Source organism: Equus quagga, chromosome 2 (assembly GCF_021613505.1).
Source record: "Equus quagga isolate Etosha38 chromosome 2, UCLA_HA_Equagga_1.0, whole genome shotgun sequence".
NCBI classification, from domain to species: domain Eukaryota; kingdom Metazoa; phylum Chordata; class Mammalia; order Perissodactyla; family Equidae; genus Equus; species Equus quagga.
Window position 1 is genome coordinate 18,266,475 of NC_060268.1, and position 14,215 is coordinate 18,280,689.

The 14,215-nt window shown below is 37.5% G+C and overlaps 1 protein-coding gene and 1 long non-coding RNA gene across 2 annotated transcripts in view; both read left to right on the forward strand.

The window, feature by feature from the left end:
* The window catches only part of PRKD1 (protein kinase D1), a 288,114-nt gene that overhangs the window by 37,646 nt on the left and 236,253 nt on the right, over window positions 1-14,215 (forward strand). The gene's annotated exons all lie outside the window — the stretch shown is intronic.
* Window positions 5,629-9,815, forward strand: LOC124235623 (uncharacterized). Its single transcript, XR_006887531.1, has 3 exons — window positions 5,629-5,728; window positions 7,253-7,418; window positions 8,912-9,815. It is a non-coding gene; the product is annotated as an uncharacterized LOC124235623 (long non-coding RNA).

Below are 14,215 nucleotides of genomic sequence, written 5' to 3' on the forward strand. Positions count from 1 at the left end.
TGCTTTTGCTCTGCTGTTCCCTCTGCCTGGAGACTTGTCCTTTTACCTACACCAGCCCTGGGCTCCACCCCAGGTGAATTATTACTCATTCTCAAGACTTCATTTCCTCATCTTTGTGGACTTCTCAGGAAGGAGTTCAGTGCTTGCTCCATTCTGTGCCCCCACCCCCTTCCCGTCCACTCTCAGGGAACTGCTTATATTAGCTCTCATAATTTGCTGGTATCTGTCTTTGTCCCCTGACTGAAGTCCTTGATGTGCCGAGACTGCCTTTCTCTTCTCTTTTTTTGTTAGATGTATCTTTGCATCTGTGTTTGGGACATAATGGGTGTCTATTAAATATTTGTTGAATAAATGGGTGGATGAATAATTTTATATTATATGTGAAATTTTTGTATGTGGAAAATCATATTTATTGTTTATATCTTCAAGGTTCATGAGGGTATAAAATTGTGTACCATACATGGCAGGTAAAATAATTTGTCTCTCTTTTAGTTTTGAAAAAATCTAATAACATAATGCCTTATATTGATTTGATATTGCTGATATTAGACTTGATATTAAATCAGTGTACATTTGTATGTTTTTATAAAGTCTTATTAACTTTCTGTGTTTTAATTGTTTTAAATTTGAGATGTTGTCATATATGTTTCACATTATAAAAAACTTAGCTGATTGAAAATCTTGCCAGCGAAAGTTACTCTTACAGTTTTCTTACTTATGCAAGGAGAACGTTGCATACTGTTTGAAAAAAATTCCTTTAATCCTAATGTTGGTAAGTTACTCTTGATGTTTTTGTGTGTAGCCCTGCAGACCTTTTAAAATGTATTTACATACAAAGTTTAAAATAAAAAGAAGACCATTCTGTGCATGTTGTTTTTTAACTGAGCATCACTTTTGAGTTGACCAAATTACCCAAAACATTTTGGGGTAGGAGTTGTCATTTGATGATCATCTCTGCAGATGATGCTCTCATCGAAACTAGAAGGTCAACCATATGGAGAAGTTAAAAATAAAATCTGTTGGCCTTCAAAATCCTCTTATCAGCCACCTAACGGGGTCAGATGCTGACAATGATGCATTTGAGAGCAGCGAGTAAAGACAGATTGCAGAAGTTTCGTAATCGTGTTTCAATTTAACATTTTTGCTTGTTCCTAGTCTTGGGGTCTCTGGACTATGTGAATGCAGGTGGCAAATCTCAGTTGCAGCCCCAAAGGACCAGTGGCCATTTACATATTCGTTCATGAAGTAAAGTAGTTATGATATGTCATTCAAATGTATTTGGAAATCAGGAAAATAGTGTTTTCCCAAAGAAAGTTCCTTCTACATCTAAAAAGAGCTACTTTGTCGTTAAGGTGAATGAATATTCATTTTTAGAGCAAGCATCTTTGGATTGTGTTAAACATATGTCTGTTAGTGAAAGTGTGAGTCACAAAGATAAAATTTCATCTAAAAATAATATCTATAGAAAAAAGCAGTAAATATATACATGGAAAAATACTTCTCTTTTCTGTAAACTTTTACTTCTTTATTTTTAATGGTTGTGATATCATTTATGTATTTCTGTTATTAAAAGAAACTAGAGACTATGTTCATAGTAGCATTTTTTACAATAGCCAAGAGGTGGAAGCAACCCAAGTGTCCATTGATGGATGAGTGGATAAACAAAACATGATATATGTATACAAGGAAATATTATTCAACCTTAACAGGAAAGAAATTGGGGCCAGCCCGGTGGTGTAGTGGTTAAGTTTGCATGCTCCCCTTCAGCAACCTGGGGTTCGCAGGTTTAGATTCCGGGCACCATACTGTGGCAGCATCCCTTATACAAAAATAGAGGAAGATTGGCACAGATGATACTCAGCAACAATATTCCTCAAGCGAAAAGAGGAAGATTGGCAACAGGCGTTAGCTCAGGGCCAATCTTCCTCACCAAAAAAAAAAAAGAAAAGAAAAGAAAAGAAAGAAAGAAAAGAGGAAAGGCATTATGACACATTCTACAACATGCATGAACCATGAGAACAGAGAAAGACAAATGCTGTGTGATTCCACTTATATGAGGTATCTAGAGTTGTCTAGTTTGTAGAAACAGAAAGTAGAATGGTAGTTGCCAGGGGCTGAGGAGAGGGCGAAATGGGAGATTGTTGTTTAATGGGGACAGAGTTTCTGTTTTGTATGATAAAACGTTCTGGCAGTTGGTTGCACAACAATGTGTATATACTTAACCCTACTGAACTGTACTGTTAAAAATGGTCAAGATGGTAAATTTTATATTTGTGTAATTTACTGCAATAAAATAAAGAGAAAGAAATTGAAGAGAAAATACAATTTTTAGACTAGAGCTTATTTATTTTTAGCCATAGTTGTTTCTATAGAACAAATACCTGGATTGATCTTTGGATCTTACAGGGTTATAATATAATACATGATTAATGATCAAATGGAAATATATAAGAAAACAATAGTTAAGGTTCAGTGGCAAGTCGCTTGTCCTTATATTTTCCTATTCTATTTATTTTTGGTGGAAAACATTGGATATAGTAAATTATTATTTGCAGAATCATTAAAAGCTAACTAAAGTACTGAAGTTACTATGTCCAAATATGTACTTAACAGAGATCCTCTGCTTTGATGATTATCAAGTCATAATCCAGAGCATCTGTTTATTCAAATAGTTATTGACTGTTTACTGTTGTGGCAGAGACTGAGCTCGGTTCGCATATACAGTGTTAATAATGAGTTAAGTCTTGTCCTCAAGGAGTCTAAAGTCAATTGCAGTGGGGCGGGGGAGAATAATAAATAAACAGAATATTACAATAAAAGTAGCATAAAGATTATGAAAGGGGTAAATAAAGAGTGCAGTGGGAAAAGGTAGGAAGTTTTGGAATTTCAGAGTTTCTGTTCTGGGGCTGCAGGGAGGACTTTATGGGAGAAGCGAGCGCTTAAGGCGATAAGAACTGGAGCTTAATTAGGTGATGTGGCTGGAGGAGAAATTGGAGGGAACGGTAAGTGCAGAAGCCTAGAGGTAGAGAGCTTCTCTTCCAGTTTTCTTGGGATAGTCCTGTATGCCTGTTGTCCTGGAGTCCTGTTTGGATGGTTTCTTTTTCACTCTCCCAAGTCCAGGTTTGGTGGTCTGCCTGTAGGGCTCAGAGAAGATGGCTTAGTAACTGCGAGTAGTTTACTGTGCTTGGAACATTGAGTTTGCAAGTGGGGAGAGAAGAGACACCATAGGAAAGAAGAGGTTATGTAATGAAGATCTATGCCACCTTGTACCATGATTCTGGTGGCAGTGAGGAACCGTGCAAGATTTTTATAGAGGAGAACAGTATGGAGAGATATGTACTTTAGGCAGGACCATCACTTAACGAGGCAGCAGTATGGTGGGGGCAATCACTGACATTGGTTGTGGGAATAGGAGGGAGTGAATGAATTCCAGAACTATTGAAAAGGTAGGCTTAACGAGACTTGAGAATATTGCATGTGGGTTTGTGTGGGTGTGTGTGTTTGTGGGGGAGGGAAAGTAAAAGATGGCATAATGTCTTGTACTACTGAGTGAACCATGGAGCAGTTCACCAAGGTAAGGACAGAAAAGGAAGGGGAGGTTTCGAGAAAGCACGTCCAGTTTCACTGAAGCCTCGGAAGGGGATGGGTAAGCCTAGCGAGAGTCCACGGAATGGGACCAAAAGAGGTCCAAAAAATGGAACCTGAGGGAAAAAACTGGAGAATTAACAGAGGATGAACAGCCCGTAACCAAACTTAACCAAACGAAACCAACAAAGCAAAACAAACAAAAATCAAAAAAAGCAAAACTGAGCAGGAGTGAGTCAGAGAGGGAGGAGGAAAACCCAGGGTGTCATTTCAAGAAACCAAGGGCACAGGGTGTTTCTGCAGTCAGGCGCTGGTCAGTGGGCATGTCAGGAAGGATTTGGCAGCGAGGCGCTGGGTGGTGTGCTTGGTGGCAGGCAATTCAGGAGCACCGTGGGGCCCGGGCCGGGCTGAAGTATGTGGCTGAGTTAGATCGCAAGTGGAGGCTATAAGTGAAGACAACCCTTTCAACAATTTCTACTATGAAGACGAGGAGAGTAGATTAGAAAGAATTACACTAGAGAGGATACACTATAATTTTATCTTGTTAAAACTTTTTATTATGGTAAATATACATAACATAAATTTACCACTTTAATCATTTTCAAGTGTACAATTTAGTGGCATTAAGTACATTTGCAGTGTTCTGCAACCAATACCACTATCTTGTTCCAGAACTTTTTCCTCGACCCAAAGAGGAACTCTGTATCTATTAAGCAATGACTCTCCATTCCTTCTTCCCTCTAACCCCTGGTAACTTCCAGTCTTCTTTCTGTCTCTCTGAACTTGCCTGTTCTGGGTATTTCATATAAGTGGAATCACACAGTATTTGTTTATGTCTGGTTTATTTCACTTAGCATAATGTTTTAAAGGCTCATCCATGTTGTAGCGTGTATTATCCCTTTTTATGGTTGAATAGTGTTCTATTATATGTATATACCACAATTCGTTTATATATTCATCAATGGACACTTGGGTTGTTTCTACCTTTTGGCTATTGTGAATAATACTGCTATGAGCATGAGTGTACAAGTATCTGTTTGAGTACCTGTTTTTCCTTCTTTTGGGTATAAACCTAGGCGTGGAATTGTGGGGTCATATGGTAACTCTGTCTTTAACTTTTTGAGGAACTGCCAAACCATTTTCCACAGTGGCTGCAGCATTTTACATTCCTATCAGCAATGCATCAGGGTTCCAGTTTGCATTCTTGCCAACACTTGTTATTTTCTGAGTGTGTGTGTGTGTGAAGTAGTACCTCTTTGTGGTTTAGATTTGCATTTTCCTGAGCCAGGGTTCCTTTCCTGTAACGCAGCTCCCTGTGTGTGCTGGGGTCACCTGGCCCTCTTCACCTTCCCTTTTGGAACGAGGACTCAAGGAACCAGCACACACAACTGAGTGCTGATAATCTGACTAGTACACTTAATGTGAGAGAGAGCGAGGTGGAAGGGGCTGATTTGGAAGTGTGAGGAGCTCGAAGAGGGTTTGATAGAGCTCTTGTGGAAAATGAGAGCAAGTGTTTACTAAGGAAACATGAAGTTGTATATTAATTAAAACTAGTTTATTGTAGCAATAAGTAGTTACTGTTTTTATAGATATATGAGGAAAAAACCCCAAACAACAAATCAACAAGGCTTTTTAACATCTTTCCTTAAGAAACAATAAGCCTTATCAGTTGTTTAAATCAGTGGTGCATGAATGACAGCAACCTAATGTAAATTATTTGCCTATGGCGGCTAGATGGATGGCTTATCTAGGAACGTGTCATTTTATAAGTATGCTTTATATATGACTCCAGGACCTTAATAATGATAATACTTTCTACCATCTGGGCTTTCGTGGACTCCACTCCTCCCCCCCGCAATTTATCTATCTGTGAGGCATTATTATCTCCATTTTAAAGATGTAAAAACTTAGGCTTAGAAAGGTTCTGAAGTTTGCCTGAGATAAGTGCATCTCATCTCTCAGGGTAAAATCTCCACAGCTAGAAAGACTTAATATGCTTATCGTGTTCCTCATGGGTTTTAATTTTCCTCTCCAGGAGCATTAGCTGAAACTCGAAGCTAAACATGTGAGATTACAAAGCAGTCCGTCCGCTTATTCAAGAGACCTGCAGCTTTTACTGTGTGTACTACCAAGCAATGAAAATGTATGTTAATCCACATGGCAGCCACATTTGATAAAATTGTTAGAACTGTAGCAAATAAAGCTTATTAACATATCAAATAACTGCATGAATTTGATCTGTCAACAAGGAGTTGCCCATTTTCTATAATCTTCAAACTCTTTAGAATATATACACCATTGGTGAAAACAAATTTGAGCACATATTCCAGAATATATATGAATTATATACATGTGCTACTGTATTAATATAATTTATATATCATAAAGTAAAAGGAAATATATGTTTTATGAGAGCAAGATTAACATTCTTAGGAAGATAACCTCTAATGTTGTCTCTCTTTACAATGGTTTTTCTTGCCCATATGTGGGATGGGTGCATCTTGACTTGTGTAAACTACTGGTAAACAGCAGCCATCTTCTTTGATGTGTTTAGGCACATTGAAAACAAATATTTGAAACATCCTTTGCACGTGCAGACTGTTTACTCAAATCAGTTCACAAATGCACATTGAATATCTATGTACAAAGCATTTTTGTTCATGTGATCTTGCTTTGCTCTCTGCAAAATATGCAGTATAACATTGTTATGAATGCTGTTTTTCTGAATCGTTAACCTCTTGTAAAATCTAATTTTGACTTGACATCTAGCTAAAGTTCCAAGATCTAGTCCTTGAGGAAGTGCCTGTAATTATAAGGGAAAATAGTGGAAGCAACGTCAAATGTACTTGTAAAGAAATGTTTGCAACCTTCATCTAGAACTTATGTTTAAATTGTCTTTGGAAAAGTGAACAAGGTGATAATTTCTCTCATGAAGTTGTTTGTGCTGATGTTTTGGCGTTTTGAAGAAAAACACAAATACATAAAATCTAATAGAATGTCAAGGGAAAACTGGCAAAGGACTCTGTGTGATCTCAGGAAAACAGTGTCTGAATATTTATATGTATATTTTTTAATAGGCTGAATTTACATGAATGTATTTCTGTTTTGACTGCTTTTGTATATCAATTTGCTCCATAGAAGCTCCCCAGTAGAAATACTCTAAGAGGAAGAAAGGAAAGGAGGATATTTGGGGTGGGGATTGTAAATGGTTTTTGAGTCAGAGCAGGCAGCTGGTTTCCTTTTGACTATAGTAATTATTTAAGAAGATTTTACATGTATTTTTGTGGTTATATTTTAAGTACATTAGTAAGTTTTTCCTGAATGGCGTGTTTTTGTTTTTTAGTTGGGTGAATAAAATGCATTTCCTCTCCTGAAACAACATCAAATTCAATTTTTCAAGGTCGGAACATGTAATCTTTTTCCTCAGTGGCTCCTGAAAATCTAATGGCTCAGTAGTGGTGACTGTCTAGCTAAATTCTAGAGACTAGAATAATGAGTGAGAAGAAAAACATCATGGGAACAGCTTATCAATGAATACAGCTACTGTTATCTTAGGTCTGGAAGAAACAAAAGATGACAATTTTCTGTTTGTGCAGGAGAGTCAAGAACACACTTTCTAAGTGTGTTTCATATTTTTCACATACCCTTTTCATCCTTGTTTTAACAGGATTAGTAGATGGTAATTTGGGCTAAGAGATTTACCATCTCATCAGGCAGAGCTGACTTGATTTCCAGACATGTTATCATCTCTTTTGGGAACTAGGTTAATATATGTGACACACAAGGACCCAGACCTAGAAACAGACACTTGGTATACAACTCATGTAAAACAGGTAAGAGCACCTTACCATCAGCCTCAGACTCCACAGGCTAGAACTGCTGTTTCAGATGACGATGATGGTGATGATGCTGATGAGAGTAGCTAACATTTATTGAGAATTGACTAGAACCTGCTTTGCTAAGAACTTTGCATGTTATCTTATTTAATCCTCAGAACTTTGCATGTGTTATCTCACTTAATCCTGAGTTAGTTACTCTTATAATCCCCTTTTTCTAGATGAGGAAATCGAGACATCACGAGGACAAGTCACTTGTTCAAGGTCACATGCTTAATGGCAAAGTCAACCTAAGAACTCAGGTTTCTGAGTGCAGAGCCTGGGCCTATTACGCTCTACTGCCTCTAATTTTGGCCATAAATTTTCTCACAGATGGTGATCACAGAAGTTGCTTAAAGTCACAACTTTTAAGTATTCCTTTTTCTAAAACCAAGTTGTGTAGCTTTTATCCCCCCAAATTATATTATCACTTTTGTAGCTTTGAAGAGGAAGGTGTGAAAATCTGAAATGTTATCTATTCTCATTTAATTTCCTACTTTCTGTGGAGAGCATCCCATACCCAGATCTAAATGTCATTACCAATTGTTTCTCACACTTAACGAAAGGGAAAGTATGTGCTCAGTTTTGAGCTGAGGCTGCCTTGTAGGAGTATGACAGCCTGCGGCAGAGTTTTGGCACTTGTGTTTGGCAAAACATCCCGGGCAGATGAGCGTTTCATACGGTGGGAACACTGCTACTCAAAAAGGTGCCTTAATAAGAATATTAGCACCTCTACGTGTCTGTGAAATAACCTTCATGGAAGGACTAGAATATTGACAAAACATTTTCAAAAAATTATACTACGTTTAAGGGTTAAAGATATAGACAAAGAGAAATTTATGGCAGGAGTCTGTGATGATTCAATTCCAAGTTGTATGTGATGTCTGTAATTATATTTTATATAATTTGTATGGTTATCATTTGTATAATCATGTAAAATATTATATATAAATTGTATAAAATTAAATGAAAATAGAAGTTATATAAAATAATTTATATAATTATATTTTAGAGGGATATTAAACAATATGGGTGTGATATTTGATTCTTAAATGTCATCATTACATTTTCTAAATGTAATCCATCTATAACCATACTTGGAACTGATATTACTATTTGACAAGCAATACTTAGATCCAACAAGAAAAAACGGAAATTTCAGGTTTGTATGTCTACAAAATAATTCTTAGCATTTCTTCAGGGGTTATTAAGGCAAATGCAAGGGATTTTTACAAGGTAGAGTTCCATTGCAGTTTCCTCCTCAGAATTCACATTATTGCCACAGCCTACGAATGACAAACATTTGTGGACGATGGCAGCAATCTGTTGGGTGTTTCAATCTATTTTGAGCTGAAATTGATTAGCACTTTATGAAAAGTGTACAGAAAATTGCCATGCTTATCAAGGCAAATCAAGCCATAATTCTGCCTTTTTTTTTTGTACACCTGCAGCTATGAATATTTTTTGGTGGCTACATTGAGATGTGCTCAAGAATATACATATTGGACTGCATATCACGCAATTTATTCTGCTCTTACTGACAGTTTGCAAACAAAAACTCAAAACAAGATGCAACCGTGTGCAGCTCCCGAACTGTAGGTTCTGATTTTGGCATCCGTGAGTGCTGGAGGAAGGGGACCACAGCTGAAGAGATGTGCTTTTGCTCGTCTTACTGTGAAATATAATCTGGGCATTTGTTTGATGGATTTCATGAAATATGGAAGAAATCCACACTAAGGGTTTTTCACCTGATTGCCTTTATTTTTGCCCCACCTTGGTAATGATAAAGAGAAGTGAAAATAACCTGGAGTTGGTGATCGTAGTGATGGAAGTTCACCATATTCAGGGAGAGTCGTTAAGAATGAAGTGCGGAAGTGAGCAATGGTGGCGAACTTCATATTTTGGGTGGGAGAACCCTCTCTGTGGCTGCATCTTCAAAGAAAAACGAGTATCACGGGCCAAAAGAAAAGGAAGAAGGCCATGGATTACATGGAAATCAGTGTTATTTGATAGGATTTTTAAAACAGGAGACTGATGTAGAAATATGCTATTTTTCATGCTGTCACTCTGGGGTAGAGTTGAGAGTAAATATCATGAGATTAAAAAAAGAAAGAAAATCATTGAAAATTTATCTATGTTATGGAGTAAGCTATTCACCTAAAGCTCATTTTAATTCCAGCAAATGTGATAAGTTGCTACTTAAAGTAGCATATTGTGTACAGATCTTTTACTTAATGCTTGGCCCTATCTAGAAAAAGATCGTGAATCATCTTGGTAAGTTCTGTATTCTACAATGAGTCTATTTTGATAAAATTCTATATTTTACATGAAAACACATTTCTAATAAAAATTCTCTTAAAAATAACTTTTTAAATGTTTGTTATGAAAACAAGGAAAAGGAAGAAAATTTAAATCACTCATGATCTTAACACTAAGAGACAGTACTGTTAATATTTTGGAGTACATCATTCCAGTCTTTTTTACTATAGATTTGATACGGTAAACTGTTTTGTGATTTGCTTTTTTACACAATACATCATGAACCTTTTTCTGTGTCATTAAATATTCTCCTATATTATTTTCAGAGAGTATACAATTTTTTTTATATGGTTTTTCCAACTTTTTCATATGGATTTCCAGCATCCAATCTTTACATGGTTGGATGTTTAGATATTTCCAGTACTTTGCAATTAACAATAATAAAGATTTTCATCATCATCATTAACCTTAAAAAAAATTTATTGATGTTCACATAACACAGCATTCAGTGTTGTGCATCCACCACCCCTCTCTAGTTTGAAAGCATTTCCCTCACTCCGAAGTGTAAACTCCTTCCTCATTAAGGGGCATTTCTCTTTCTGGCCCCAGCCTACCTCTCTGTCATTATTTCCACTCCCCTTCAAATTAAAGTCTCAGATCTTATCAAACCAGCCTTGTAAATTCCTGCCGTGTCACTTTTCACTTTTCCATTCTCTCCGTCCATTATTCAAGCCCAAATCAGTTCCCATCTCCTTGGTGAAAACTTCTCCTACCAGCTAATCGTAAATGATTTCTGTCTTCTGAAAACTCAGCGCACATGTCTGTACTGTTCATTTGGCCCATTTTTCATCTTAGCTTGTAATGCCAGTTCAAGAGCACGTGTTTCCCATAAGTTATATTGCAAACAATTTCAGTTTTGCTAGAGTAGTATCTTACCTATTTTATGTCCTCTAATGATCATCTTAGTACTTGGCAGAACAGAAATGCACAATAAATTCTTGTCCAAATGAATTAAAATTCAGTTTTTTCCCTTACAGACTGTAGCACAGTGCTTAGCACATAGTAGAGCCCCAACAAATATTGGCTGATTGATTTTAACATATTTATACTTTTATTTAATTCTCTCTCTTGAGGTCACAAGTTCTGCATAACTAACAGTTTTGTAAAACAGTATCGCATGTACTCTCATTTATACCACCTTTTTTAGATGATTGCATTTCATTTTTAAACACTGAGATTTATTGAACAAAGCGGTGTTCATCATATGTAATTCTTTCTATCTTTTTCTTTTTTCCTTTCTTTCTCTCTTGCGCGCTCTCTCTCTCTCTGTCTCTCTGTCTGCCCCCCTCCCCCCCGCCCTTTAAGAAGAGTTTGGTCTAGTCTTTTCTCAGCCGTCTTCTTTTTATCTGTGATGTTTGTCTGCACATGGCAGATTCCAAATGTGGGATTCTAAAATGTAGGATTATGCTTTTGCTTTTGTTTATAATGGTACTAGTGTCTAGTAACTTCAGAGAACATTTCACAGTGACTTGTGGGTCCTTTTTGGCCATTGTTTCTGATATTTCAGAGCTTATTTTACTAGAGCTATAAATTGTATGATCTCTCCCCAAGTGTATTTGCCTTGCTCTTGTGTCCATATTGATTGGCCTCAGTGACTTGAATGCACGTTTCCATAGGAACGAGAAATAATAAATTGATATTACTATGCCTAGAGTTTCATTGTTCCATGAAGACATTTGCCAAGCAAGAGAATGTGAATTTATATGCTAAATAATCTACCCATTTTTCTTTTAAAATAATATGTATTTTTTTTTTTAAAGATTTTATTTTTTCCTTTTTCTCCCCAAAGCCCCCCGGTACATAGTTGTGCATTCTTCGTTGTGGGTTCTTCTAGTTGTGGCATGTGGGACGCTGCCTCAGCGTGGTCTGATGAGCAGTGCCATGTCCGTGCCCAGGATTCGAACCAACGAAACACTGGGCCGCCTGCAGCGGAGCGCGTGAACTTAACCACTCGGCCACGGGGCCAGCCCCTAAAATAATATGTATTTTTGAAAAGCTCCACTTTAAGAAAATATCTTTCTTTTCTTTATTACTTCTGAGGAAAATTTTCTACTAGGAATTGATGAATTTTTCACCCCCTCTTCCCTCTCTTCTATGATATGCGGTGAAGATCAGATTCAGAGTTAAATTTCTCAAAGTGCTCCTCCATATATTTCTGTTAGACTTTTTTACAGCATAAGGGCCACCATTTATTTTTATTGTTCCTGTAATCAGTGAATAGGTTGAGCTTAATTTTATTGACACTCCTTTTTAAAACAATTCAGCCTGATTTCAGAAGTGACATCTTTTGCATCAGAGAGGATTAAACTATGCAGAATGGCATCCTTTGAGGAATGCTCATTACCAGAGTGGGCACAAGGAGCGCAGCTCAACAGTTCCTATAGTGATTGCAAACTGGCGTACTTCCCAGCTCTCAGAAATTTCAGCGTGGGTTTGTCTTGATTGACCATCAGTCTTCAGCATCTCTAATCATGTGTATTACACATGCACGCACACACACACAAACACGCACTTGGCCAGACACAAGATAAACAAACAAAAGACTCATTAAACTCGAGGAACAGCTTACACAGAATGATTTAATCCTTTTTGCATAAATAAGATTCCTGTTCTGTTATGCTCTTTTGGAATATGGAACGCCTATAAAGCTTGACTAAATTTTCAGAAGGCGTAGTCAACTGTAGAGTGTTTTTTTAGCGTCTAGATATTCAGGGTCTATGACTAATGCTCTCCTGACATGACACAGATGCTCTATAGTCTAAAACACCTTGCCGGAAAACTGATTTGTGACTGCCTGTTCCAGCTTCAAAAGTTGTTGGTTCATCTGTGCGTTAATTCTGTCATCTATTTTGGGGACATTTACCGTGTTCCAGGGTCTATACTAGACAGAGTTTCAGACATCTCGATGTCCATTCTGTCTCTAGCATCACTTCTGCACGCCACAGTGATGGTCATCTTTAAGGAGACAAATTTGGCTATGTTACCAACCTCTTTAAAACATTTTGATGAAGTCTCATTACAATTTGCATAAGTTCCAAACTCCTTATCACAGCTCACAAAAACCTTAGGTGATGTGGCCCCTGCCACCCTCTCTGACCTCCTTTCCTTCTATTCTGTCCCTTGACCCCTGTGTTCCAGCCACACTGGCCGCCTTTCTATGCCTAGAAGAGGCCAGGATCTTTCTCATCTCCAAGCCTTTGTACATGCTGTTCTCTCTGGCTGGAACGCCCTATTGTCTGTTCTTCCCAGAGTTGGCTCCTTCTCCTCCTTCATGTCTTATCTTAAATGTCACTCCTCAGAGAGCTTTCCTCTGACCACGCTATGTAAATAGGCCTCCCCATAACACTCTTTTGTTACATTCTGTTTTCCTTATAGCACAAAGTTCTAAGTTTATATTTATTTGCTTTCTTTATTATTTTCTGCCTCCCCCACTAGAGAATGATGTCAGGAGGGAGTTTATAGACTGTGAGAGTAAAGTTTCTAATGGATTGAAGAGCAGGTGTGATGGAATGAAGGTTTGAGAGAGCTAGAAAGATGGAAGATTATAGCCAGATTAGCTTCTAAGATTTTAAATGTGTAGCAGTTCTCAGGACAACTTTTGGGGTGAGGCTGTGGGCGTAGGAGGCCAGTGTCGAGTGGAGATGAAATGCAGGTTGCTAGAGTTGAGTCTACTGTGTGCTAGGCTTCCTTAGGCATTGGGTACATAAGAGCCTCAAAACAAAATCCAAAGCTCAAAAACCCACCATGGTATTTTTCTTATTGTTTTCAACTTCATTTCCCAATGATGCTGTTTATTAACCTCCTACTTCTGCCACATTCTTTTCCTTAAATTCTGTTTAGGCCTACTCTCTACCTTTCCTTTTGGCCTGTCTAAATCCCGTCCATCCTGTAGGCCTCAACTCTTGGAAGTCCTTTCCAATCACCTCCCCCCCATCTTCCACCGGCGTGTGTTGCCTGTCTGTCCCCTAGACGTGTAGAGTCATGTGACCTTTCTTTGTCTGTGCTGCCATTGTGTTTTATCCTTCCTCCCACAGATCTTATTTTCCAAGCTAGACATAAGCACCTGGAATGCATAACAATTCTTCATATATCTTCATAATATCATGTCCCAGTGAAGTCTGTTAGGGAAACCATGGGAAAAATATTTGATAACAGAAAATTGTGAGAATTTCTTTGCATTTATAGCTTCCACAGTATTATATGGTGCTAATATGTAGCTGATTAAGAAATTAACCATTTCACTACTTTGTTTATAAAGTGTTTGTCTTGCCTGTTATTATAGTAAGAAACTGATGGTGAGAGACATACTAGACCTCTAAATGTCATAGATACCATATTCAAGGCAAATCCTTTTTTTTTTGTTTGAAATAATAGCAGTATACTTCCTAAATTTCCATGCCTTGTTTTCTGGCCATTGCTTTGTCTTATCATGTGAA